The 24,882-nt window shown below is 42.5% G+C and overlaps 1 protein-coding gene and 1 pseudogene across 1 annotated transcript in view; both read right to left on the bottom strand.

Moving 5' to 3' along the window:
• The window catches only part of SV2C (synaptic vesicle glycoprotein 2C), a 249,318-nt gene extending 239,612 nt beyond the window's left edge, over nt 1–9,706 (bottom strand). Inside the window, exon 1 of the mRNA XM_037738201.1 lies at nt 9,295–9,706. The gene's annotated coding sequence lies outside the window, so the exon portion shown is untranslated. The remainder of the gene's footprint in view (nt 1–9,294) is intronic.
• A 3,521-nt stretch (nt 9,707–13,227) lies between these two features.
• Nucleotides 13,228–14,333, bottom strand: LOC108303655 (annotated as a pseudogene).
• Nucleotides 14,334–24,882: the final 10,549 nt, after the last annotated feature.

Genomic DNA, 24,882 nt, shown 5'->3' with positions numbered 1-24,882 from the left:
AGGGTAGGAGTTGGGGAAAAAGAGATGGGAGGAGGGAGAACATTCCCAGCCCTCGGAAAGAGAAGATAAAAAATTGCCAATCTCCCATCCTATCAAACACACCGTCATAGTACAGCGAAAAGTGTGCCTAAAAGCAAAATATTTCAAGTATTAATACAGGCTTTTGACAGCTATTGGACAAACAAGATTTACTGAGGATGGGAGTGGAGGAATGGGGGTCTATCCTCAGCTCTAATTGCCTAAGTCAGCAATAAGCAGCCCCTGCTCAAAGGCCACTGTATTGAATGTTTATAGCTATGTTCCTTTTTCATTCAAAATGAAAATAGTTTTATTGAGTGCCAAAGCAATTTATGTTCTCACAACTTAGATGACTTCTCTTACATTATTGCCTGGAATAATATCCATGAGAAAAACGGGTACTGCTTTCTTAGCCACAAGAACACTAATATGTATACATGTTAGAAAAATAGCATTGCAGCTGTATATTGAAATTAATATTTACCACCTCTACTAGTGCCTTAAGTACAAAAGTTATATGTGCTTACTGTTGACAACTCAATTCTGAAATATATAAAGTAAACTATGTAAGGTCCTTTCCATATCCCTAAAAGAAAAAGTTTGGTCTTTATTCTTCCAGACTCTGTAATATGCCTGAAATTCTTTTTAGTAGAATCATACTACATATTCTGGTCATAAATTCCTATATTAAGAACATCTTCAAAATATTTCCATTTTACTATGTAGGTTCACCTCATTCATTTCAGTGGCTGTGTAGTATTTCACTATTTGGATCAACCATAATTAACGTGATCAGGCTCTGACAGACATATAGGTTCTTCCATTTTTTCACCACTACAAACAATGATGCAATAAACATACAAAATTCTGATGATTTATCTTAGTATTCTGATCCCTTTGAGCATGTCTAGAAGGGGAGGGGCTAAGAAGTCTCCAGATTTTATCTCATCTCAGAAGCTGAGCAGGGTCAGGCCTGATTAGTACTTAGTTGGGAGACCACCTGGGAATATGAGCTGCTTTAGGCTAAAAAAAAAAAAAAAAAAAAAAGTCTCCTAGAAAGCTTATTCTGAGTGAAAGGCAATTTGGGGCCCATTATTTATGGTCCTAGGACAACGGCCTTGCATCAGAAGGGGAGAACTGATTACAAATACAGGGCACTGTATCACTTAGAGTGTCCATATACCAGCCCTCATACATTCACACATTGTCTAAACTCTCCGGGGACATGGAGAGCACAGGGCAGCATCAGCAGATTCCACAGCACTGGAGCCAAGGTGTTCCGGGCAGTGAGAGGCAGGTTGGGCAACACTGTGGTAATGTTGCTGCAGGGACCAGAGCAGGGGACAAAGACTACAGGAGCAATCCCCAAAGACTTAAAGAATAGTGAGGAATCTTTGAAGCAGGCTGGGAATGCCACAATTGGGATCAGAAGAGAACCGGAGAAGTGATTACAGTTGCTATTGTGAGTCTATAATTTCTACCTCCACATGGATGTGGCCAACAGGAAACACAGGTTGCAAATTTAATTGGATGCTTCAAAAAGTAATAATCTTTACACTTAAATTGTTGTGTGTTCAGTGCAGCTAGTAATGTGTTAAATATGCATTGACTGGAGCATGCTGTCATGTGTTGAAAAGAATGGTGTGAGGGCAAACATGACAATGGCTCCATGGATTTATTAGAATATGATTTCTTGGATATGAAGCACAAAAATGAAATAAAATGGGCATGCTTAGAACTATGTAAAAAAGTGATATTAAAATACATGTATTTTAAAAGAGGCTAGTTGGAGCTTGAAATGACAAAGTGGGTCACCTTCTCTACCCACTGCCAAAATGCATGGCTGTTCCTTGCTGCAGAAGCTCCCGTGCTGCGTGACTCAGCTGGGTAATTTAAAGCAAAGAATAAAATATCTCAGATATTTCTCTTAGATAAATTTTAGCACCCCAAGTTTATTATTTATCCTGTATAAATCTGCAGATTTTAAAACCTAAATATTTGAAGAGATAGCATCTTAGAAATCAAGATGCTGGCATTGCTGGTGTTTCTACAAAGGCAGAACTAGAACTTCAAGTTCCAATTGTTCAGCAACTGCAGGAGCAGTGATGGCAGTGAGGATTCACTGCAGTCACCAAAGAATAGGAGAACTAAGGTGTCTCTAAAAGCCCCAGATGCTCATTCAAAGGTCTGGACACGCTGGATGGTTGTAATCAGGTGAAGACAGGCAGGGTGTATTGGAAAGAATATTGAACTAGTGTCTGCTTACTTGGTTTAGTTAATTATAAGCCATGCATCTCAGGAAAATTACAAGTTCTCTGAGTAATGAGAGGCCCAGGGTTACCATAAAGACTAAATACAATGCATGTGCTGGATACAAATATGCATAACTTAACAAGACCAGCTACACAATTGGCAGGGCCCAATGCAAAAGGAAAACATGGGACCCCCTTGTTAGTGACAGCAGAACACTGAACCAAACATAGGGCTCTTCTAAATGCAAAGCTTAGTGTGACTGTTCAGGCTAAAGACTCATGAAGCTGGCCCTAGGTGTTACCAATCCACAGATAGATGCTCCTTGAGAACAGGACTTTTATAACTGCATAGCTGAATCCTTCAGACTACCTTGTATTTGGTAAATACTCAGGAAACATTGATTGCTTCTGAAATTGCAGTGTAATGAAAAGAAAATGGAATTTTATACATCAAAAAGGTATCCTCTCATTTTACAAGACAAATATAGAGACAAAAGAAAAGACACCTTTTAAAGTACAGTGCCTATGAAGTAACATGCTGGGAGCTTTGTGTATATTTTCCTTATGTAATTGCTACATAAAATCCTAAAAAGTAGATTACAAAATCATCTTTTCACAGCTAAAAAAATTTAGGCTTAGAGAGGTTAAGAAACTTGTTCATGGTTAAAAATACTCAACATATCTGATCATTAGAGAAATGCAAATAGAAACCACAATGAGATACCTTCAAGCACCAGTCAGAATGGTGAGTATTAAAAAGTTAAAAAACAACAGATGCTGTCAAGGTTGCAGAGAAATAAGAATTGCTTTTCCATTGTTGGTGGGAATGTAAATTAGTTTGACCATTGTGGAAGACAGTGCGGTGATTCTTCAAAGATCTAAAACCAGAAATACCATAAGATCTAGCAATCCCATTCTGGGTATATAAACAAAGGACTATAAATCATTCTATTACAAAGACACATGCATAGGTATGTTCATTGCAGTACTATTCACAATAGCAAAGACATGGAATCAACCTAAATGCTCATCAATCATAGGGTGGATAAAGAAAATGTGGTACATATATACTATGGAATACTATGCAGCCATAAAAAGGAATGAGATCATGTCCTTTGCAGGGACATGGATGTAGCTGGAAGCCATTATCCTCAGCAAACTAATGCAGGAATAGAAAACCAAATACTGCATGTTCTCACTTATACGTGGGAGCTGGACAAAGAGAATACATGGACACAGGGAGGGGAACAATACACACTGGGGTTAAGGAGAGGGAGAGCATTTGGAAAAATAGCTAATGCATACTGGGTTTAATACCTAGGTGACGGGTTGATAGGTGCAGCAAACCACCACGGAACACGTTTACCTATGTAACAAACCTGTACATCCTGCACATACATCCCGGAATGTAAAATAAAAATAAACATTAGAATTAAAAAAAAAGAAACTTGTTCATGGTTATACTGTTTTTCTCCAACAGGTCATTAATTCATTTGACAATATTTATTGAGCTCATATTATGCTCCAGATACTATTTCAAACAGGAGGGACAAATCACCAAGATTAATATGAGACCAATTTATCCCTAATCCTGTCCTCAGTCTCCTAGGGTTTGTAAATTGGTGAAGGGAGACTGGCATTAATAAAAGAATCTCTTTTTTTTTTTTTAAAAAAAAGTAAATTGTAAAATTAGTGAGCTTCGTAAACAGGATTGCTAGATTTGACAAATAAAAATATAGGACACTCAAATAATTTTAAGTTTTTGATATGCAAAAAATAATATTTTAGTGTAAGTATGTCTGCTATGGTCTGAAAGCTGGTATCCCTCTCAAATTCATATGCTGGAACTTAATTTCCAATGTGATGGTATTAAGAGGTGAGGCCTTTTGGGAAATAAGTAAGTCATGAGGGTTTCACCCTCATGAATAGGATTAGTGCCCTTATCAAAGGGGTTGAAGGGAGGTGCCTTGCCACATCCATGTGAGAACATCTATGAGGAACAGGCCTTGACCAGACACCTAATCTTCTGAGGGCTTGATCTTGGAATTCCCAGCCTCCAGAATTGTGAGAAATACATTTCCATTGTTTATGAATTACCCAGTCTAAAATATTTTGTTATAGCAGCTGGAACAGACTAGGGCAATGTCCTATCCAATATTTGAGATAATTTATGTTAAAAATATTTTATTGTTTATCTAAATTCGAATTTAACTGAGAATATTACATTTTCTCTGACAACTTTATGAGGAAAAGTACACTGTATTAAAGTAACCTCACAGGGCCGGGCGCGGTGGCTCAAGCCTGTAATCCCAGCACTTTGGGAGGCCGAGGCGGGTGGATCACGAGGTCAAGAGATCGAGACCATCCTGGTCAACATGGTGAAACTCCGTCTCTACTAAAAATACAAAAAATTAGCTGGGCATGGTGGTGCATGCCTGTAATCCCAGCTACTCAGGAGGCTGAGGCAGGAGAATTGCTTGAACCCAGGAGGTGGAGGTTGCGGTGAGCCGAGATCGCGCCATTGCACTCCAGCCTGGGCAACAACAGCAAAACTCCGTCTCAAAAAAAAAAGTAACCTCACAACAGAGGCTTAGAAGCTAGACTGAAATCTGAAGAGCATAATGAGTTAACGTGGTAGAGATAAGTTGGCGCAGGTTGCCGAAGGAGACTGATGATTAAAGTTTGCTGGGGATGGATGTGGTTTGGGGCTTATGTAAAATGAGGCTGCAGAAGTGAGCAGAGGCCAGACCACCTAGGGCACTGAAGGCCATGCAAAGGTTTTCAGTCTTTATTGCATTAAACTGACCTGTCATTACAATGTTCCTTCCGTAAATGCCCCTCCTTTCTTTGACACCAAATATATAACTGTCTCCATGAAGTTGTTCCCAACCACCCATGTCACTCACTCCTATGACTTTTACCAAAGAAGTTAGTCCTCTTTACGTCTGTCTTGCCAAACAGAATGGTATTTCACTGAGGGCTTCCAGCAGGTACTTGGTCAATATTAAAGGGGAAAACATAGCTTAGAAAGTCCATGCACTCTAGGTTCTTGTTAAGCCATTTAGTACTAATTCAAGTGCATCTGCACATGTGGTTTCCCTAGTGATAACATCTAACTCACTCAGCACAGCTTGATAAACAGCACATCCTGGTCTCAACCATGGAACCATTAACTTAGAATGTCTAGAATGGGGCTCAGAAATTCTGACTTAAAAAAGCTCCCCAAGAAAGTATGATATATACAACTATTTGAGAATCACTGGTCTATTGGCTACTCTAGGATTCTAATTCATAGGATTTCCAAATAGCAGAAAACAAGAGAAAGCTCTTGTTTCACTTGTCATAAACCTCACTGTACTCTTGACATATAAGACAGTTCAAGGCCGTCAGAAGACTGAAGCCCAACTGACAGCATCCAGTCTTAATCATTTGTACTATATACTATCTCTGGGAAAAGATTTAGCAAGCATATCGTGCATTAGGTCGTCAACAGAAAATGTTTTAAATGTCATATCAAATTTATCTATCTTCTTTATATTAAACAGGAATTATTTTTCAAATTTGATCCCTAAAATTGTTTTAATTCATGTCTAATGACATAATACAAAATCTAATAGACCATTTATCTACAAAAACAGAGCCTGTAGCTTCATGTAAAATTTCAACATGAGCTAATTAAAAAAAAAACAAAACACTTTTTCTATACTACTTATAAGCAAAGTTCAAACTTAAAACATAACTCATCACATATTTCTCTGTTTCCTGGAGAGAAAGAATATTAGAACTAGAAAGGACCCAACCATCCAATCCATCCTGTCCATTTATGTCATTTTGTTCAATTCTACTCAATGGGGAAGCCATCCTAAAATGCAAATACTACTGCTGTCCTTAATTAGGAGGGGTTGTTTGTGTAAAATAAAATGTGTCTCAATATTCCATTAAGGCATATTTCCAGCAAAAATTAAAATAGTAGCTTCATTCCCATTGTTATTCTCAGCTGTCTCAAATAAAGAAACAGTCTCCAAATTCAAACCACTGCAACATTTTACACTGGTTGCTCAACTGTGCAGAGACTGAAAAAGCAAAACAAAAGCAAAAACAATGTGGCAGTGTTGCATCAAAACTACATAACACCTGCCAGGGGTGCCTTTCCTGGGTTTACAAATAGACTTCATTGAAATGATGAGTTTGTGTTTAAATGGAGAATAATATGCATGCTGTGAACCACAGTCAAACAGGAACCTCACCAGCATGGGACCAAGAAGTACGCTGGTGAATTGTAGGTTTTCCCCTGATATAGCAGCACAGAATGAGGCATTTTGCTTTCACTACTCACAGAAATCTACCATTATATGGAGTAATATGAATAACAACAGTGGGCTGGTTAAGGAGGCATTTTGACAAATTACATGCTTTTATTCATACAATATGTCATCAAGTTTGCTTAACACTCCTAATTATAGGAAATGGGTTTTCTGGTACTTGTCCTCATGTGATATATTGCACATTATGATGCTTTTGCTGTAATCGCCTGGAGATTGGGAACTGCATCCTATTACTTGAAGCATTTCCACAATTAAGGAATATGATAGGGTTAATAATGAATAGGGTTTTTACTACAAGTTCTTAGGCCAGTCTGCTTCTCAGATCAGAGAACCTAGTTTCACTGTCATTGAGTCATGAAAAATAAATCTGATTTCTCCACCACATCAACAAAACACTCAAATGTGATCCAGAGGTTCTTTTTTTTTTTCTTTCTCCAGACAGTCAGCAGCTAATGGCATTAGATTGCATATTAGACTGTTAGGAAAAGTCTATTGTCTGCATTTCCTGACATTGAGGTCCAAATTTTATTAAAGAAACAATGCTGGGAAAAGTCTATAGAATTTTTTAAAACAGAAAATTGTGTGTGTGTGTGTGTGTGTGTGTGTGTGTGTGTGTGTAGGGGCCTTGTTTGCTAATATTTTCCATTCATAGAGAATTTGTATTTCCAAAGCCAAAGCTCTCTTAGATTACCTCTTTTGTCTTCAAAACAACCCTGTAAGGTACATAAGAGCTAGTATAAGCTATTTTTCACATTTCTCAAAGGTGGAAGATAAACCCAAGAGGCTGAGTAGCCTGCACAAGGTGACATAACACAATATTTAAGAAAATGGTGACGGGCATCTGTTTCTCTGGGTTCCTTGATAACTGCTTTTCTTCCTCCCTCCCTTTCTTTCTTCTTTCCCAGCCCAGCCCCCTTTCATTCATTTTGCCTATATACTGCAGATTTGGGCTCCTTCAGTAAAGCCAGTAGAAAAACTTTGTCATTGGGTTTCCAGAAAGTTGCCTTTAAAATAAGAATAGAATGGATCCGGATCGTGGATTCGGTTTACTATTTTCCACCGGAGAATGCATTATCAGTGGTGTTTTTAACGCGTGTTTTTATGCCGTGAAGGAGGAATGCGACATATTGTTTTGTAAGACATTCTTCAACCCCACTTAGAGGCCAGGTCTCCTGCCAAAAATCGTGGCGCAATGGGTTGGCATTATAGAACCTCACGAACCTCAATACCTAGGCGTTCACATGAAAACTTGCCACGAGCACGAGGCCTTTCCTAAGTTGCCATAGAAAATGAGTGAACGCCTAAGAGATTAGTGCCACATTCTTCAGAATTAAGGATAAGAATTAAACGGAAACTACCGCGCTATCAGCTAAGTATGAAGGGAGTAGTTTCAGCAGGAGAGGAGACCATCAGGGCATCCCTGTCTTGGAGCCTTAAAAGGCTCCCCATCCCCTCGGTTCCCCGGGGAACGCCCGGTTGCTGCGGCGCCTTCCCGGCGCTGCGGCGCACTGCGGAGCCGCCTGCCCGCCTGGGCCGTGCGGGGCTTTCCTCGCCGCCCCGCTGCGCCGCAATCCGCCGGGCCCCCGCAGCCCCGCCGGGTCGCCACAGTCCACGCCGAGCGCGCCGCGGGGCATCCATCAACCGAGAGCCTTTGACGCACACTTGCGCGTTCCCAGACGGAGACTCCGCCGCCTGCCTCCACCCGCCACCCCCGCCCGCCCCTCGCGGGTCTGCATTTGCATCACTCGCACACGTAGCGGGTGACGCGAGCGCCCCCAGCTCAGGCCGTCCGGGCGGCACCTCCAGCCCCTGTGACTCAGCCCCTCCCCCTCCGCCCCCGCGCGCCGCCGAAGGTCCCCGCACGCCCACTGATCTCCCGATTATTCATCTGCCACGGGGTGCTGGCTGCCCCAAGCCAAGTTCATCCCTGGATTCCGCAGTCCCTCTGGGCCCAGCCCGGGGCGCTCCCCGCGAAGCTCTGGAGGAAAGTCTTCCCAGTTCTAGAACCCAGGCGGAGGGGAAAAAGCCCACTAAAGAAAGAGTCAGAGAAAAAGGGTCGGCTGATGGCCTGCACTGCTCTCAGCGCCATCTGAGATCACCTCGGTAGCTTATTTACCGGGAACGATCCTTCTCCCCTCCGGGCTTCACAGCCTTCGGTCGGCTGCGCCTCGCCTGGCGCACAGTAGGCGCCCAATGGGTTTTTGCTGAATGAAGGCGTTGTGTAGAAGTGCAGGCGCTGACAAAGAGCCTCAGCCCCGCGGGCACCCCTGCTCTCCAGCCCTCTCTAGCTCCCGCTTAGACTACACAGGCGCTTCGGGAATGCATGTGGGAGAGTTTGAACATTCATGATGTTTCTTTCAGGCTCCCTCAGCACTTATTGCGGCTGCCTCTGCTCTCCCGCCACCCGCACGAAAAGTTGAACCTAAGGCTGCTATGAAGGTACAGGTCCCAGTACCCAGCCCGGGGCTCCAGGATGCCGGATGTGAATCTACCTACGCCTTCTCGTCGAACCACACAAGCAAAAAAGAGCCTGGCGATCCCTGCAGACGCGCCCCTGCATCCCCGCTGCTGCCCACCCACCTCCCCTGGAAATCTGGGATAAAGTGTGACCCAGTCCCAAGACCTACCCTATCGAACCAGGAGTCACTGTATCTATTGTACCCCGACTTTCCCGGTCCCTCTCCAACAAAGGCGCCTACCCAGCAGCGGGCACCTGCAGCCGCTTCTCCGGGGGCAGTCGGGGCAAAGTTGCGCTTCTGAAAGGCAGCAAAAACTTCCCCAGGCTGCAGCGCCCGGCCACCAGTCGGGAAGAGAAATCCAGCAGTGGGGGAAAGTCTCCCCGCGGATGCCCGCCTCGCCGCCCCGACTCACCGCTCCAGCCGTCGGAGACCCTTGCTCTGAGTGGTGTCAGCACTGCAGCCGCCTCCGTGCGGGCGCCGCTCCGGCTCGCTTCCCCGGGCTGCCTCCGTCTGCCACTCTCTCCTGCAGCGCGCGGAGTGGTGACTCCTCTGAGCGTGTCGGCGGCTAGAGGAGGGGCGGGAAAGTGGCTCCCGGCTTGCACGCTGCGGTCCTCCTCCCCTCCTCCGCCAGCCTCCTCCCCCCGGTGCTGCAGTGCCGGGCGGCGGCGTGGCGAGAGTACGAGCGGTGCGCAGGGAGTCACGGCGCGCGGGGGAGGCGGGCGCGGCGCACCACTCGCGGTGCTCGGGGAAGTCGCGGTGCTGAGGCGCTGCTGCGGTGCGGGCCTGGGGCGGGGGACGGGGGCGGGGGGCAGGGAGGCAGAGCCGCCTTCAAATGGTAGGTACTTCTGGAGAAGTCAGGGCTCCGAGTTTGTAGCAGGTGAAGGAGAGGGGCGCCGATGCTCCATTAGTCATCGACTATGACTGTGCGTTGCGCACTTGGCGGCGCCCCGGGTCAGGTCCAGCCAGACGCAAGGGAATTCTGACTGCTGGGCTCTGTTAGCACCGGGCCAAAGAGGGTTGTATTCTATTTCTGGGCCTGGGACTGACTTGCTCACTTTGTCTTGGCTTCCATGGAGCAACCAGGCAGAGCTAGGTTGCCCATTTCCCCCAACCCCCACCCCGACGCTGGCAGGCAAGTCCAGAGGGAACTTAGGCACAGCAAGAACAAATGGAAGAAAACTTCGCTGGGTTAAGTCCAGTGTCTTCCCGGTGCTAGGCAGGGACAGACAGCTGGGCTCACAGGAAGACATTGACAGTGGCCCCTTAGGGAGAACAACCGAGTGTGTGTGTGTGTGTGTGTGTGTGTGTGTGTGTGTGAGAGAGAGAGAGAGAGAGAGAGAGAGAGAGAGAGAGATTGCCACACCCAAGCCTGGCGCACCCACCCTGCAACAGCATCGGAGGGCGTCACCCTCCCGGGCCTTTCGATGTAGACCCTGCCATCCAGATCCTGCGGGACACAGGGCATTCCCACGTCCCTGACTCCTCTAGCTCCACGCACTCACGGAACCCATGTGGAGTGGGAAGCAGTCACACAGGCGTGTGCCTTCTCCAAAATCGTTGCTCCTGTGGTGGGGACCCAAAGCGAGACAAAGCTCAGCACCAGTACGGGCTGCAGTGGTTGGAGCTTAAACACACACATCTCTCCGCGAATGTGTTCCATCTGTGTAAATAGGTGATTGGACGGATGGCTGAATGAATGCTGTGTGGATAGAAATATAAGTGCTACATGTATAATACAGGCGCCCGGGAAGGAGAGCCATCAGGCACCCCCAGGCTGGAGCCTCCTGCCCAGAGGATCCTGTGGGACCAGGCGGTGTGCCCAGGGCGGTGTTGTTATAACTTGGCTTTCCAATTTGATTTGTGCCACTATGCAGGATACAGTGAAGAGAAGAAAATGGAGACAACTCTTGGCCTTTCATTTTCCCTCCTCTCTGGTTCAGACACTCTAGAACTTAAAGATTCTCATGTCCTGTTGAGCCTGCACTTCCCGAGCTGGTCATTCTTGTTCTGGTGAGAGGCTTTGCTGTCTGTGACCGTAGGAGGTGCTGTGAGATGGTCAGGCAACATTAAAATTAGTGAAGTGCTCATTTTCATTTCATGGATTCTTCTTAATAAAATAATTATTTAAATAGTTAAAGAATTTAAATAATCATTTAGGCAACAATTAAGGTGCTGCTACTATGACAAGGAAGTGCCTATGAATCCTGCATTGGAAATACAATTGTGAAATTAAAAAATAACAAATCTTATCTGGATTTCCCACACGTTATTTATAAAAATTTGAGCTTCCAACTGCAAAATGTGCTGGCATTTCACAGAGTTCTCACATGGGTACCTTTTTGAGAACCTCTCCCAAACTGTTGCAGAATAATGGATTGTTTCTCCAAGTTACAGAAGTTCAGAAAACCATGAAACAAACCTTAAAAACAATCAGTGTGCTTTATGCTATGCTTGTCTTCCTTAAATCATTCTCCTATGTTGTCTGTGGAAGATATTTTTAAAAGTGGATTGATTTTTCTACCACTGGATTTTCTTGTCTTGATGCATTTGAAGGTAACATTTCCTTTTTTGTGTGCTTCTGATTGTGTGTTTGAAGGAAACATCCCATTTAAGACCAGGTTGTACTGGAAAAGGCTATTTTAACGTTGTATGTGGACCACAGGAAACACTTTGTCATGATGATGTTGTGCCATGGTTCCTGGACTTGCCCTCTAAAGCAGTTCTGTTCTAGGGTCCTGCCTGGCACACACCTTGGCCCCAGGCCCCTTGGATCCAGCACTCAGACTAGTCTTATTCACACCTTCATTATAAGGAAATGTTTTCTATCTTCTGAAAACACTTGTCTTGTAGAAGCGGATGGAGGAAAAGTGGGTACACCTGCCCTGTCCCCACAGAATCCCAGTGCTCTAAAGTCATTGCCCTCCTACACATAGGAGTTTTCTTCTTCAATGCAATGTCTTCTTGTGATGCTAAAAAACAAGCAATGAAAGACATGTAAGGAGTAAGAGAGGTCTGTTTTTGCATCTGCAAAGTAGTTTTGACAAAATAATTCACACTAAGTACAGATGCTATAGTGATTGTATTTACACAAGAAGCATGTGCCTAGAACATCATGGGTATACAATAAATGTTAGTTGCTCTTCCTCTTTTAGTAGTTGGAGCAAGGTTTGCCAAAGGCTGTGCTTTGGAGAACACTGGTTTTGTAAGATGCCCCGGAAAGTCAGAGGTACACCTGGCTTCACAGCAGAGGTCTGAAGAGAGCCCCATATTCTCAGACCAAGTCCGCACCTCTCTGCTTCTCCTCACCATCATCAGGCGTCTATAGCAAAATGCAGACACCTACCCTTCTTACCCCAACACTCAGCTTCCACAACACTCAACACTATTTTTTGTCTCTTTTGTCATTTTAATTGAAGTATTACTATTTATTTTTTTAAAAAAAAATTCTTATAAGCACCAAATTTTAATATCAAAGTCCATTTTGGGGGAAAGAAACACTATCAAGAACGTCCCTTTGGACAAAACAATGATGTTCATTCTTCCAAATATCCAAATTGAAAGTCTACCACAACCAAAACAAAATAAGCCCACGGGGAAACAAAAAGTAACAAAAATCACATTCTAGGGGGTTAGTGCATCTGGCAGTCTTTGCTGTGCTGTCCATCCATCTTTCAGCTGACTTTCAAAAAATAACACCCTCAGCTCATCAAAATATACATTTGCCATTTGCTTTTTTTTGGAGACGAAGTCTCACTCTGTTGCCCAGGCTGGAGTGCAATGGCAGGATCTCAGCTCACTGCAACCTCTGCCTTCTGGGTTCAAATGATTCTCCTGCCTCAGCCTCTCGAGTAGCTGGGATTACAGGCGGCCACCACCATGTCCAGCTATTTTTTGTATTTTTAGTAGAGACAGGGTTTCCCCATATTGACCAGGCTAGTCTCGAACTCCTGACCTCAGGTGATCTGCCCACCTCAGCCTCCCAAAGTGCTGGGATTACAGGCGTGAGCCACTGCACCTGGCCTGCCATTTGCTTTTTAAAATTAAAAATAATAATTAAAAAAGAAAACTTCAAGGAATTCACAATCAATTGCCTGACTTGTTTCAATGTCATATACAGCATATGGAGGTCCAAAAAGGCTATTTGCAGCACATCTGATTAGAGGATATTCATCTTTAAGGTTTAGCTTTCTTCCAGACAGGGTATAATACCCACAATTCAAAGTTTGAAGGGACACAGACTATCTCCTTTGAGAATTCCACAAGGCAATACGGACACCCGAGCTGTTCTTCATAGAGTGGCAGGGCTCCTGTCAGATTGACACAATTTCCCTGTGTAAAATATTTCCTATTCTGTTTCGATATGTTCATTGAGGGGTCAAGAATCAGTCTGAGAAACTTCCACGTGGAATCTTGTTCCAGAGATATGGAGATTGGAACAGCTGTCAAATCATTAGTCATATAATCAAATTCTCTCCCTTCCTCGGTGTGCCTCTTCGGTATTGGAATACAGTCTTCTCTCAGAACCTGATAGCAGTCTCCTTTAAGATTGTCTATGACATCACCACACGTTTTTTGCATATATTTCTTACATCCGTCAGTCACCATTACGTCAATCTCTACCATAGTGACCATCTTTGATTTTAGTTTGACCATTTCACACAAGTCCCCATCAGAGCTTCTGAGAATCAATCAGTACGTCTTTCCGAGTGTACTCTTCTTCGCTGCTGCCCATGATGGGCCGGGTATATGCCAAATCACTGCAAAATTAACATCTCCACTAAGGATGTGAATATTTCCAAATTGCTTCTAGTGTCAAATTTTAATGTTCCAAAAAGGTGAATCTTTATTGTACACCTCTTCATCTATGTCATATTCAACCAGGCGCCCATTGGCAGTGGACCAATGTCTGTTGATGGCCCCTCTTCAAACTATGGGTGGTAATCACTTCACCAGCCCAGTACTGTCTTGACTCAATTCTTTCATTCTTTTTTCTACTTTGTCCGAAAGACTGACGGTTTCTTCTTTGCCCTGCGAGTCATCATTGTAACTCTGAAGGTCCAGCAACACCAATCCATGTGGGCAAATTCTCAAATTAGCAAAGATGCTGTTTTTGTGTTTCCATTTGTGTAGGTTGCTGAATAGCCACGGTCCTGCCAGGTATGCACCAGCTCCGCCAACCCCTGCTCCTGGAAAATAGACTGGAAGCCTTTTAGAATTGCCTTGCCATTAGCTTTGGCACTGAGCATGAAGTTGATCTTGCCGTGCCGTGCTGCTGTCATAGTGAGGTGAGGCCCTCCCTGTGCCATGCCTGGGGAAGTGGCTGAGGGAGCCTGGGTGGGTGGTGGTGTGCCCATGTCAGGCTGTGGCTCACAGGCCAAAACAGTATATTTTGGCTCCCAGGAGTCAAAACAGTATATTTTGAACCTACCAATGTTCATATTTTTAAGTCCTTAGTGCCTACACATATCAGTGTCCACAAGAAGCCCCAAAATCTCAAGTGCTTTTCTCATCCCTTGCATTCTAATGCTCATAAGGCCCAATACATCCAGTATTCTGTCCCTTCCTCCCTAACCAAGTCCTGAAACCCTCTGACTATGCCTCCTGGACTTTGAAGTTCACCATTAGCAAAATGCCCAGTGTCATCAACCTCATCTCCAAGTGTTCTCTTCACCTTTTTGTTCTCATGGAACTAGGGTTTGCCCTCCTAAGAGGCTGCTCCCACACAACCCTTTCAAGTCACGGCTGACTTTTTCCCTCCAGTGCCTGCATGACTTGTGTCTAGAGATAGGAAGGTGGTGTCTTTGTTCTGTATTACTGCTTCTAGAACATTCTTCATCCCTCCTCCCTGAAACCTACTGCTTTCAGTCTCCTTTTATCAGGTTATTTCACCCACTACTTCTAGATCTGGCTCGCATGCTAAGACCTCCAGGTCACTCTACAACTTTCCCGATTGACTCCCAAGTCCAATTCACTTCCTGAACACTAATCCTGCCTTAATTCTTGACAATTTAATATATACACAGATATTCATCCCAACCAGTACAACCCTGCGACCTGGGCAAACAAGGACTCAGTCCCCATGATCCATGACTTAAACAACTCTAAAGTTTAGGTCCCTTTCTGGTGGCTAGGTTCTATTGCTGGGGTCCTTTAAGCCCACACCCAGATCCACTTGGGCTCTATCCCTTTTTCTCCCCTTCCCTGCACTCTTCAGCTTTCCTCTCACCCAAAAACTCATTGTAGGCTTGACCAAGTGCCCCAGGGAGCTGCAGAGCTCCTGCTTATGAAGTCAGCTGTGGATATGTGGGCAGGTCCTGGTTCTAGGAAGGCAGTTTGGCAAGTGGATTGCTCCGGTTGCTGGTGTTCCTATTTTCTTTCCAAAACTGTGGAAGATCAGCAACCAGAACCAGAAGGGTGTTGCCACATTGAGTTTGGGTAACTCCCATTGTTTCCATAGACACCCCTGTCTCCTACCCTCCTACTCTCCCTCTTATTTTATGTTTTTAAAAATTAGTTTGTTTGAATCAAGATTCAAACAAGGTCTACCACACATTGCAATTGGTTGATATGTCTCTTAAATCTCTGTTTATCTATTGGTTCAGCCTTCCTTTCTTTTCCCTTCATAATTTACTGTTGATGAAGAAACCGTATGTCCTGTACGGCTCTTGGCTGGATTTTACTGATTTTGTTCCCATTATGCTATTTAACAGGCTCTGCTGCTCCATGTATTTCCTGTAATTCAGAAAATAGATCTAGAGGCTTACCAGAGGCAGGTTTTTTTTTTTTTTTTTTTTTTTTTTTTTTTTTTTTATTTTTTTTTTTTTTTTTTTTTTTTTTTTTTTTTTTTTTTTTTAAATGAAACTACTACATATGTGTCCTTTAATTAGGAGGCATATACTAATTGTCTCTTTCGTGATGTTAGCAGTTATTAATGATTATTGCTATTTAGAACCATTTCATTAGGGTTTTGCTAACTGGTAAAATTCTAATGAATATTTCTTGAATGGCCATCCTCCTATCCTTTTATCAGATGGTGATAGCAATATGGTGGGGTAGGTTTTTGTAGTCTTTTTAATGTGAGGGGGATACAAGACAATACCTATGACCTGCACAAGTTACTGAATCTAATAGTGAGGCACAGTGAACCCCCCATTACAAGCAATCTGAAGGTTTACATTTCCAGTGTAAGGGAAACCAGAAGCCAATGCTCCCTACCAGTACCAATATGGGGGACTGCCGAAAATGCTGCCTTGATGCTTAGTAAAGCAAGAGAATGTGGTTATGGAGTAGAGGTAGAATACACTTAGCGAGAAATTTCAACTGAATGCAAGTCAGAGATGTCTAGCCCCAAATTCTCAATAAACTATGAATTCAGTTTAATATTGGGTTGGTAATTTCCTAGGTGCCTGATAGAAAGAAATGCAAATCCTACGTGGAGGAGCCCTCCTTCATCCTGGGCTTCAAAAAAAAATCACACAAATAAATGAAAGTTAGAAAATAACGCAGCCTGCGAAATAACAACACACAAGGAAGCATAATACCATGAAGGAGCACCAGCATATGTCACAGAAGAAACTTCAAACGTTTCCTGACAAAAGACTTCAGATGTTAGAAATATTGGTTATAATTTTTACTTTAATTGAAGAAAAATATTTGCAGGCAATAGGAAATTATAAGGAATAACCAATCATATTTTAAAAGGCACCAGATCAATCTTCTATCCTACTCTGCTGGCTGCCCTACCAACATCCAGTCCAACTTCCACACACATACGCACACTTCATGCTTGCCTTAAAGAATCCAGATTTTGTTTAGGGCTCTACCTTTTAAAAAACCTACACACATATATTTAACAATATGGTTTTATGCAGAATGCTAAGAGCACGTTTTATATTTTACAGAAGGGCTTGAAACAATATGGACCTTCTATTAATATTCATACCATAACACAGCCAAATATAACTCCATCATAGATGCATTACAATATGCTTAGAGTTTAAAGGCTCAATGGAAATAAGGTGAAAAAGACTATATAAGGTATTTTACATAACTAATTGACAAATAAATGCAAAATATAGTAAATAAAATTTAATATGGTTTCAGGTACCCTGAAGGAAGTGGTGCCTGATTGGAGGAGTGATTGCTATGTGAAAATAATCTCCTGTTTGGAACTGCCGCCACTTCAGGGTTATTCATCATCCACCCTTTTTCTACCAGACATGGTGCTGACAATTTCCCTTGCTTGATAGCAAGGTCTTTTAAGATCCATCAAACAACTGCAAAATTGAAGTGTGTGCTCTTCTTTCTAGCTTCTGGGTAGACTTATTTTCCTAGTCAGTTACTTCAGGGTTGCATCCATCTAAGTGTAGATCTGCTGCTCGCTGGACCACAGGACAACTCAGGCATGCCTCCTCTTAGTCGGTGGGCTTCTCTGCCTCTTTCTTAATTTCTTCTAGTGTAACTCATGACTCTACCACCATTTTCTTCTGATAAGCTCTTGAGATTTTTGCCCAGATCTCCAACCCCCTAGCAAACTGGGATCTACCACTTTTCACATGGCCATGTGCTTTAGGGAATGGGCTAATTACATTCTAATCAGTCCAAGTCAGTCATGTTAATTCCCCTCTTCCTTCCAGCTATTGGTTTGGGCATGAACTTGTTACACAATTCTGCTCAATGACATTTGTAGGGAAGATTTCTAGACAGCTTTTGGGAAAGCTTTCCTTACTCCTGAAAATAAAAATGAAGCAAAGAAGTCCCATTGTGTCTTTAGATATTATTTGCTTGAATGTGACAAATAGAACTTTGCAAATATCCTGGAATCATGGAAGGGAGGGGGTCTAATGACGTAACACATGAAGAATGTAAGAGTCAAGTGAATTTCAGAGAAGTGGAGCCAGAGCCCTGTTGTGCCATGTCTGGAACAGCCCTACCTCTGTTGTGTAGTATATATTTCCTCTTTTTATTTCCTTAGAGCCACTTTAAATTAGAGACCTTTGCTCACAGCTGAAAACATTCTTACACTCTCTCCAGCTCTAAAAGAGCACCTGGCACACAGCAGATACCTCACACATGTCTGCTGATTTGAGTTGAACTGTGAGTCAAGTGCATTTCTGTTGGAAAAACAAGAAGGATGTCTCCATCTGTTGTATTCCAAGTTTCTAGCACAGTTACTACGTCATGGAAGGTGTTTAACAAATAATTTCCTGAAGTCAGAATAGCTTCAGGATCTTAGCAAGCGGAAGGGAACATTTAGGAGTCCAGCTGGAAGGCTGGACATTTTTTAAAAAATTATTTATGTTTTATGTTTTTTGTTCATTAATACTCAATGAAAACTTAAGTTCTGGGAGCATTTTTCTGCTCAAACTGCTAGGGAAGAAGCTGCCCCAGGCAGGGTCACAGAAAGAAACTCGGAAGAGGTCTCTAGCCTCCTCTGGTGGCTCAAAGGGGAAGGCAGAGTGTCACTTAGAAGTGTGTGGTAGGGTAGAAATGGGGAAGGAAGCTAAAAGTGCCCACTAGAGATTTGTTGTTGTTGTTGTTGTTGCTGAAAAAGGCAGATTTTGACATCTGGAAAACATTCTTGTTTAGAAGGAGAGAGATGAATTAAAGGAAATTCTAGGCCATTCAGGGCTGTACCCTGGGTTTGCTCCATGGGCCCATAATTGCCTCTGTATGTTGTTTGTTGCTATATTATCTCCACATCTAGGAGAAGGTAGTTTTTGTTACTCAGAAAATGTCTGGTCTCAGTAAATGTGGCAACTGGTAAGACACAAGGAAGTGGGATGTTCTTGACGTCTCAGTCCCAGGAAGAGGAGCTTCCATTACCTAAATGGCAGCTGAGAAGATTGAGACCACATCACACAGCATTGTGGGGCTCTAGTGATTGGTTTGGAGACTCCCAAAAGAAATACGTCTCCCCAGGAGAAGCACAACACACCTGCTTTAAGCACTCCATGATTACACAGTGATTTAAAGTGCAAACTCCTTTGCCTGTCCATGTGTCTCAAGTTAATGTCCACCAGAGAGCCAGAGCCTTCACTGCAGAGGAAGTTGTGAATGACCACAGGCCAGGATGGTTTGACCTGTCTCTGACCTCGACCACCCTAGTGCTTGCACAGTAGGCCTGTGAACCCTCAACCAATGAGGGATGAGAGTACATGGATATTCTGGGCTAACTGCCATACCCATAGAGTCATCAAGTTTCTCTACTTCTTTTTCAAAAATTAATTTATTTTTTATTTTGATAGGTCTTTAGGGGAGAGGTGGTGTTTGCTTACATGAATAAGTTCTTTAGTGGTAATTTCTGAGATTTTGGTGCACCCATCACCCAAGCAGTGTACACTATACCCAATGTGTAGTCTTTTATCTCTCACTGCCCTCCCACCCTTTCCCCTGAGTCCCCAAAGTCCATTGTATCATTCTTATATCTTTGTGTACTCATAGCTTACCTTCCACTTATGAGTGAGAATATACAATGTTTGGTTTTCCATTCCTGAGTTACTTCACTTAGAATAATAGTCTCCAGTTACATCCAGGTTGCTGCGAATGACATTAATTCATTCCTATTTATGGCTGAATAGTATTCCATGGCATCTATCTGTCTATCTATCTATCTATCTGGATATAGCACATTTTCTTTATCCACTCATTGATTGATGGGCTGGATCCCTATTTTTGCAACTGCAAATTGTGATGCTATAAACATTCTTACAGCCAATTAATCTTCAACAAAGCAAACAAATACATAAAGTGGGGAAACGACATGCTTTTCAACAAATGGTGCTGAGATAATTGCCAAGCCATATGTAGAAGAATAAAACTGGAACTTCACCTCTTACCTTACATAAAAATCAACTCAAGATGGATCAAAGACTTAAATCTAAGACCTGAAACCATAAAAATTCTAGAAGATAACACTGGAAAACCATTCTAGACATTGGCTTAAGCAAAGATTTTATGACCAAGAAACTGAAAGCAAATGCAACAAAAACAAATAGATGGGACTTAAACTAAAAAGCTTCTGCACAGCAAAAGAAATAATCAGCAGAGTTGACAGCCCACAGAGCGGGAGACGGTTTTCACAGTCTATACATCTACAAAGGACTAATATCCACAATCTACAAACAGCTCAAACAAATCAGCAAGAAAAAAAATCCCATCAGAAAGTGGGCTAAGGACATGAATAGACACTTCTCAAAAGAAGATATACAAATGGCCAACAAGCAAATGGAAAAATGCTTAACATTAGTAATTATCAGGGAAATGTAAAGCAAAATCACAATGAAATACCACCTTACTCCTGCAAAATGGCCATAATCAAAATCCAAATAACAGGTGTTGGTGTGGATGGTGAAAAGGGAACACTTTTACACTGTTGGTGGGAATGTAAACTTATACAACAACCGTGGAAAACAGTGTGGAGATTCCTTAAAGAACTAAAAGTAGAACTACTACTCGATCCAGCAATCCCACTCCTGGGTATCTACCCAGAGGGAAAAAAGTTTCTCTACTTCTGTGTAAAGTTACTCACACTATACCAACCACCTGAGATACCAAATACCACTTTCTCTACTGGTACCTCTGCCAGCCATCATAGGCAAAGCTTCCTGCCCAGCTTCACACTTGTTAACTCTTAGGTTCAACTGCATATATGGCCCTCATTACTTACCAGTTTGATTATAAATAATTCCATTTTATTCCTGTGGTACAACAGCTTTTTGAAGGCAAAGACGTCACATTTTGTACAACATTAAATCCCACAAACTCCCCAATACAGCGCTTTTTATATGAGCAGTGCTAAACACATTTTAAAAGTTGTTCACACATTTAATTAATATTTCACATTTTTTCTTGAACTTTGCTTTCCAAAATAAGGATTATCAAGAGTTTTTTTTTTTTGTTTTGTTTTGTTTTGTTTTTGTTTTTGTTTTTGTTTTTTATGAGGAACTCATGGCTTTAAATTCTGCAGTGCCTTCTTTGGAGGGGTAATGGCATAACAATAACCAGAGATACCTGCATATCTATAGTTTTTGTGAAATTTAGTTTAAAAAATTGCACAAAATGTGCCCCTTTTGTGACAAGAGTAATCTCTTTGAATTTTTTCTCTCTCCTTTTCATTCAGTGACCTCCACTGATGCACTAAGCTCTGTAGCAAATGTTTTAGATACTCTGTATCCAGATGATTTATAGCTCAACTCTGAATATTCCCACTGGTCTTTCCCATTCTCACTGGCTAGAATTTCTTTTTAACATTCTACTATCGGTCTGTTAATGCATTAAGTTGTATTAAATTATTTTACTGCTCAAGGGAAAATTATCATCTTCATGTTCAGAATTTGTCTTGTATAATCTTCCTGCTGCAAATTAGTGTTCTAACACTCAGCTTTTCTATTTTAATAATAGACATGCTGATTTCCCTACATGATCTAGCTATTAAAAATGCATGTAGTAAGCTCTCAGGAAGTTAGGTTCACTTCTATTTTTAGCATGATCTAAAGGTATTGGTGCTGACCAACTTTTGGGTCACAAATGGCTTTTTATTTTGAGAAGCAGCAATGCAGTGAATGTTAATGATGGAAACATTTGGTATTAATAGTCTGGCTAATTTGTTTTCCCTTTCTCTACACTTAGACTAAAGCTGTTTCTTGATAATAAAGATATTTTTAAAACTATCGCTCCACTGGACTCCCAGTCCCAAGTTTGGTTTCTGGGTACTCTATTAGCCATTTCCTGCATGACAGTGCATCCTATACCAACATTAAATCTCCCATGATGCAATTTGTGCCCACTTATATATGCATCGGCAGCTTAGAACTGCAGGTTCTTTTATAACCGCTGCTTGGTGCCTCTTCCCCACATACTTTCCAGGGATTCTCTGCAAATTACACTTTTATGACTGACATAAACTCAAATCAACCTTATCCTAGGCTACTGTCAGTTCCACGGGAACGAGAAGGAAGCCTCATTTTGGCATTAGGTCTAAGCTATGGTTTATGGAAGCTCTGTATTTGGGGACTGTGGAACCCTTGCCTACTCTCTCAAAAAAACTGAGAAAGAAGCTTATACCCTTTTCCCACACCCTTCTCATTCATCCCACGGGAGGTGGAGTCACATTACTAATGGATGCCCTAAAAGTATGGTGGGCTCCATCTTGTCCCCCTGCCTCACTGCCTCAGATATCACCTTAAGGCTGTTCAACTCCTGCATCCAGAAGAGGTAGCTCATCTCTGAAGGCTTCCTGAAAATGTAGGCGTAGGGAGTCCTTGGAAGAACAGAAGTTGGTCTAGAATTTCCATCAAAGAGATCGCAAAACATATTTCTCCAAATTGTCCCAGAGGGAATGCAGAAGTAGCACAGTAGAGAGAAGATATTCCAGATCATCACTTCTCAGAATGCTCAGTGAAGAGATTTTCTTGATAGGTTAAGACCAGAAAAGCATAGAGCACAGTGTTCACAAACTACCAGAGATGGCTAGAACTTGACATGCAGGCCAATCTCATTTTGGTACCATACAATTTTTACAGCCACTTTCTACATACCACCCTTCCAGAAAGAGACAAAGTCCAGACAGAGTTTAAAGATAAGTGGGAATGAGCAGTGCTGTTAGAGGTGATTATGCTGAGACCTCAGAGTCCCAAAGAAGGCAGAGCTATGCATTCTTATTTACAAAGCACATCCAGATTTGCCTCAGGGGAGAAGAGACTGAAGTGACACCACAAGTTGCTTCCTATATCCTTGCAGAGTGCCTTGACCTCAGGGACAGTAGAAATCTGCTTGACAGAACAAGGTCTGGGCACGAGACTCAAGGCACAGTTGTCTCTCTGGTGGGAGATCTCCTCTTACCTGGAAACACATGCACATAAACAGAACACTTGATAAGGATCTCTAGAGTAAAAGGAGCAAATGGACAGAACTCTGCTTGGATCATGGGCAGGCAGGCAATGGAAATCTGATGAGGGTTTAGGCTAGTGAAATCAGTTTCCTCTCCAGGATAAGAGAAGCTGAGCATTATGAGTGTGGGCTAGGGCCCTGGATACCTGGGCTGGTCTCAGGTGTGGGGTAGGACTGGATTCCAAGCTGCAGATTGTGGAAGATGACCTGAGAGACAGTTTCCAGGAATAAGCGATAAGCCAACAAACAGTACAACTGAGGTGTCAATCCAAAGGGGCTGCAGAGACTTGGAATCTAATTATGTGTCCTGTTATCAGGGTAGAGTCTGCAAACAACAGAAAATGAACCTGAAACTGATGTAGGCCACAAAAGGGTGTGTGTGTGTGTGTGTGTGTGTGTGTGTGTGTGTGTTTAAGAGGGAGAGAGAGAGAGAGGGAAATGGGGTCGTGGGGGAGAAGACAGAGAGAACGAGAGAGAGGAGAAAGGTTGGAAGAAAACCAAAGAGAGTAGAAGCGAAGAGAGCTCCAAAAAGAATTAAAGAACCAGGTTTGGGAAAGATAGGAGCCAGGAGATGGCTGAACTCTCAGAAGCATCTTTCAGGGTTCTGCCTTTGGAATGATTCAGCTGCCTCTGCATTTCATCCTTGGGTGACTAGCCTGGGATTCCCAGGAGAGTCTGAAAGGCCCAACCTGGGGCACATGACAAGTGGAGGGATAGGCTGCCTGACTGACATACTCACCAGGACCACAGGGAAAGTGAGCCCAGAGTGGAGGAGTCCTGTGTAGGATAAAACAAGCGACCTACACTACGGGGCAGCAGAATGATGATCAGGGATGTCAGAGGCTTGACTGAAAGGCAGAGAGTGTAACGTGGAGAGATGCCCAAGGCAAGGGTAACTCTCTAGCACTCCCACAGCCCCACCAAGGCATGAGGATGAAACCATGAATGGAGCTGCTCAGGCAGATGGAGTGGCCATAAAGCCAGACAGATGGCCTGGAAGGGGAGGCATCCCCTGTTTGGTTGATTCTCAAAGCATATGGTGTTGATATAGAAAATCTGCACCCCAGATTCTTGGCAGAGTGATTATAACTTCAAACCCTCTTCTGCTCATTTCTTATCAAAAGATTAGTTGTAACTGAAAAATATTTAGGAAGGACCTGAAGACCATGCAATACATCCATTTGATACTTTGAATGTTACATCCATATTATGTGAGATCATCTGGGTGAGCTCATACCTGAGATGTTTTTCTTTTTTTCTTTGCACTTCATCTACTTTGCAGATGATATTAATTACACTTATGTATTTGTATTATGCCATGAACCTGCATATAACCTATTATAAGAAATATTTTACTAGTGTGGGGATGGTGGCAAGGGCTTTGTTCACTAGGTCGGGCAGTGTATCCTTTAAGGTGACCTGAGGAATTTTTCTTTCAATTCTTAATATGAGTAATAATTGTGATACATGTATGCAAATAGTTTATTTTGTCCTAGTTTCACTTTGTCCTCTTATATAGTTTTTGGTAAAGCCTTTTCCATTCTTCTTGGAATGCTTCAACATATAAATAAATAAGAATATAGACAAACTTATTTTTTAACCTTTTTTAGATCAAATAATTGCTACTGTGTTAACTATTTTGAAGAGTACAAAGACATCAAAAACTTTCCAGTCAATTATGAAACTGGAAAACCATGATATGAAAAAACCTTGCAGTGATAATACAAACACACACACACACATGCATGCACACACACACACACAGACACACACACACAATGAAACAATCTCAAGTGCATAAAGATGCTAAAATCCTGAATAAAATCCCAGCAAATTGGATTTGACATTATATATTTTTGTAAAAAGAGTAAACATGACCTCATAGGTTTCATCAGGATGAAGGCATATGCTAGTGTTAGGAAATACATTAATAATAAT

The sequence above is a fragment of the Cebus imitator genome, unplaced genomic scaffold (genome assembly GCF_001604975.1).
Source record: "Cebus imitator isolate Cc_AM_T3 unplaced genomic scaffold, Cebus_imitator-1.0 Scaffold50, whole genome shotgun sequence".
Classification (NCBI taxonomy): domain Eukaryota; kingdom Metazoa; phylum Chordata; class Mammalia; order Primates; family Cebidae; genus Cebus; species Cebus imitator.
Note: the sequence above shows the minus strand (reverse complement) of the source record. Positions and strands in the feature narration are given on the sequence as shown.